Source organism: Corythoichthys intestinalis, chromosome 8 (assembly GCF_030265065.1).
Source record: "Corythoichthys intestinalis isolate RoL2023-P3 chromosome 8, ASM3026506v1, whole genome shotgun sequence".
In the NCBI taxonomy this organism is placed as follows: Eukaryota; Metazoa; Chordata; class Actinopteri; order Syngnathiformes; family Syngnathidae; genus Corythoichthys; species Corythoichthys intestinalis.
Genome location: NC_080402.1, coordinates 43,069,265 through 43,073,808, shown reverse-complemented (window position 1 = coordinate 43,073,808; position 4,544 = coordinate 43,069,265). Strand labels below are relative to the sequence as shown.

General features: G+C 37.2%; 1 long non-coding RNA gene across 1 annotated transcript; it reads right to left on the bottom strand.

Annotated features, from left to right (window-relative positions):
- Positions 1 to 2,348: 2,348 nt before the first annotated feature.
- Positions 2,349 to 4,053, bottom strand: LOC130920793 (uncharacterized). The gene is made up of 3 exons (XR_009064217.1): positions 3,730 to 4,053; positions 3,610 to 3,660; positions 2,349 to 3,292 (listed from the first exon to the last, which is right to left on the bottom strand). It is a non-coding gene; the product is annotated as an uncharacterized LOC130920793 (long non-coding RNA).
- Positions 4,054 to 4,544: the final 491 nt, after the last annotated feature.

Genomic DNA, 4,544 nt, shown 5'->3' with positions numbered 1-4,544 from the left:
TATGGGGTGGGAACTAAAGTTCACTGCCGCGAGTTGGCAGGGGCACTACTAAGCGTTACATCGGCTTATTATCTGATGAACACTACAAGAGTACAGACAACTTTTCACTACCTCCGATTAAGATCAACAAGGAAACATCTCAAGTGCATAGTGCATCGAAGAATTGAAGCTGAACTAATTTCCTCTGGAGTAAAGCGGCCAATGAGGTAATTTAGTTTGTGTTGTTTGTTAGTTTGCGTTAATTGACTTAGTTTCTGTTAGTGTAGTTATGTATTCATGTTGTTTTATGTTTCTGTGTGAATATAATTTGACTTCATGTATATATTTATCTGTGCTGTATGAAAATGATCTGACTTAATGTATATATTTGTCTGAACTGACTTTATGTATATTTTTATCTGTATTGTTCAGTTGTCACGGCATTGTCACGGCATTGTCAAGGCAAATCAAGGCATTGTCAAGGCAAATCAAGTTCTGTGATTAAAGCCTGTAAAAGAGAAACAGCTTGGTTCGTGATTTCGACTCGAGAGGGAATTACATATATATACCCATTTCAGCCATTAGTGTTTCCAGGTTGTTTGTTCTCCCAGGCTTATGACAGCTACTGTAGTTTTATATACATTATAATAGAATATTCCTTTTTTTATTTGCAGACATTGTGTCTAAAACAATGGCAGTGATAGGCCACACTGCAAAAACACACCTCCTTAAAAGTAGTTAAATTCCCTTCTTTTCAGCGTAAATCTACTACAAATAATTGATATTATCTACCAGTGCGTCAAGTAAATTTTACTCACTTAAATTTCTTGGAATAAGAAAAATATATAGCCGAAAATAAACTTAACAGATTTATTTGAAGCAAAAAATTGTTATAAGTAATCTTCAAAAAAGTTTGTTTGTCAGTAATGTTCTTAATTGAGGAATAGATGTTGTTCAAATACTATTTGAAAGCATTTTTTCCCCTTGATTTAGGGAAAACCCCTTTAGATGTATCAGCTTAATAAGAACAAATAGTAGTATTTACTTAAAATCAGTAGATCTGTTACCTAGTCTTTAACACAAAAAAAAAAAAAAAAAAAAAAAAAAAGATGGAGAAATTTATTTGACTAGATTCAAGAAAAATAATCTGATTAAGAGATTATAAATTTACAGTGCACCATCAGACTTCTACATCATTTAGGTTCACAGAGAATCTCTAGGCCATCACTACAACTAGGGAAACAGTGCGCATCCATGCTTAATTATGTGTTCACACCATAATTAAACCGTCGCACAAAAACGCTTCGCTGATGCAATGCCCAGCGCCAACAGTAATTTTGTGTTCACATAGAGTTTACGCAGCCAAAAGTCGAAGCCTGTGAAACCAAACAACTTCCAGTTTATATTACATATAAAAAAAACACTATGATGACTTTAATCTCTAAATATTAATACTTGTATCTCGTAATATTATGACTATTCATTAATTAATTCATTAATCCTAGTCTGATTATTATTATGATTATTACTATTACTCTTTTTTTTTTTTTTGGCCTTTTGTTGGCTGGGTGTTTCGGTCGAGACCGGCATCTGATGTCACATGAATGAAAAGACAATATTTAATTAGCATCACTGAAATATGTTGCAGTAAGATCAATCTAGCCATTTTCTTTGCAGCCCAAATTTCATCACGTGAAATCAGTCATATTTGGTCAAAATGGCAACATCGCATCGCGCTAGACATGCATCATTGGTTGCCCTTTCACGCGCCGTTACATTGACTTTATATTGGAACCCATTGCGCCATGAGAACAAAGTGTGGCCTGTGTGAATGCAGCATAAATCCTAATGCCCACTTTGAGTAGTTAAAGGCTCAGATTTACACAAGGACGCATTGGGACAATAGTCGACCGTGGCAGTAATAGTTCAGTCCTTAAAGGGCAACTGAAGACCTTTCCGGATTTTGGTGTAATTTTATGAATATAAACTTGGGACAAGTTCATCAAAACAACCATGACATTATCAACATGTAATTGTAAGGATAATTTGCGTTTTTTTAGTTTTTTTGCACTCCGTTAATGGTCCCTTCGCAAACCCGGAAGTGTGACGTAGGCAACAGAAGACTACCCACAGCTAGTATAGCAGCAACAACGATGTCAGTGATATTTCCACCAAAGGTAACCATTCAGGATCGCTCTTTCGTGACGCTACCGATGGCAAAGGCTCCCAGGAAAGATGAACTACAATTAATACATGTTTGAACCTGAGGCGTCAGATGACGGCGATTTACTTGACACAGCAGATGGCGTCATGACGCCAATTGAAAGCTCGACACTTCACGAACGGGAGAGTGAGTGGTAAGTCCAGCATCGTGATTTTTAAAATCAGAATGCGATTACATGGTTGTATATTTTTTCCATGCTCTACACATAGCTAAAACTGGATATTAGGTAATGGGACAGCTCCTACCGATCTAAATATGATAAAGCTAGCCCAAATTTGGCTAAATGAATGCTCTACACATAGCTAAAACTGGATATTACGTAATGGGACAGCTCCTACCGATCTAAATATGATAAAGCTAGCCCAAATGTGGCTAAGTATGTTATTGATATTTCAAAATAAATGACAAAACCATTTTATTTTCCAGGTGTTGCTGTAAACCGTCAAGTAATTACCCTTCCAAGAGTATGCCTGTGTCATCAAGAGATCCCAGACGTGAGAGCCAAACTTGAGGAGGCTGAAGCACTGACAGGGGCATGAATTACATAAAAAAAATAAAACCATAAATTGGTAACAACATTGACACATTTTGTTGACTGTTTAATGTATTCTATTGGTATATAATATATTGTAATTATATTACATTCTGAAAAAATATTTAATAGGCCACAATAATAAATGATACCAGATTTATGTATATGTATTTACTCTTTTCTGTAGCATGAAGTGTTCTCTATACAAAGATAATGCATTATCATTAAAATATGAAGGTAACTTGATTTTTCTTTTAAAAAATGTGTACTGTATATATGACTAGTTTATGATTTCATGTCATCAAAATTTGCTACATTTATTTCTCCTAAATCATCGTCATCTGATGTCGCAGACGGAAGAAATTCAGCATCTGGCAGGCCTCATAGGATCTCTTCAGTCGTCATCGCTGGACACCGCATCACTTCGGTCATCATATGACTCGACCCACTCTCTCTTGATTTTGGGAAACTGGGTGGCAACTGGGTGGCAACTGACTTGCAACGCTTTTTTCATCGTGTTGAGGGTTTCCGCCACTTAATTTTTTATGTTAGGCTTCCTGGAGAAAAAAAAAATCACAGCTGCATGAAAATATTGGATGAATCCTAATTTTAATATAATTTCTTGGTGATCAAATAATAATGCCCCAGTCATAGCAGCATCTATTTGATGCTATTGTTCCCTCTTCAAATAGGCAGACCTTGATGTTAAAGTATAAAAAACGAGCCAATGACCTATTTGGTAGACAACGTCAGCCAACCTATCTACTTATGACAGGCCAACAGCAAAAAAAAAAAAAAAATGTCGCACTTCAACAAACAGGCAGTAGGAGTCCCCCTCGTTTAGCAAAAAAAAAGCCATTAATGTTCTACTTACGTCTTTGCAAAACCAAGGTTGCATTGTTGTAGGTTTTCTAAGCTGTCGTGGCTGAAATGATGAAAACAATGAGCCGATTGGGGACCTGTATGCATGCATGCTAACAAAAACGGTCCAAACCTTTGCAGGAGAAGTTTTTTTGGGACCACTCCTAGAGTCTCGAATCTTCCTGTGAGTAATTCATCGCTACACATCGAGATGGCATGACGAATCCCGCGAGTAAAACCCAGAAAATGTATGCAATATATGGCGAGGATAGCGTGGTGCTATATTTCCGCGTTCAGAGTGGTGGTGAGGCTTCCTGGAAGTTACGTCATGAGGTAGGGGTCGGCAGGACGGCGCGTCCCTCGTTGCTATGGTGTTGCTATGGCCATAACTCAAAAACTACGCGGTCAATTATTATTATTTTTTTTTTTATGTGACTTTTTGAGAGAGCGAATGACGCATTTAATACAATTCAACTGAGTAAAACACTTAAGAGCGAAATCTGAAAAGCTCTTCAGTTGCGACTTGTGGTGAGAAAATCCTAAAATTCAGCTGAGTGTTACAGCACCATTTGTGTGCCCCATCACTAGTACATTTTTCCATGTGTGTGTTTGACTCTTGCTGGTGTACTATAATGCATGCAACAGGAATATACAAACATACAGTATATGTGAAAATAATTTTCTACACTGATTAAACATGCTTGGGCAAGAAACAGGATGAACCAATAATATTTAATGCTCTATTTTCACAAGCAGAGTAGCTGAGAGTAAAAATGAGTGCAAAAAGAAAAGGTCAATGCTCAGTTGGCTGCAGTGTTCACACCTGCAGTAGTGCCAAACGCCCTCTTTCTAAAATCCACCTGGTGTGCCTCCATCAAATTCCCAACACTCGGTCTAACACGCCTCCTCGCAGGGAGCAAGAGTGTACCAAAAATTATTTGCGCTTTA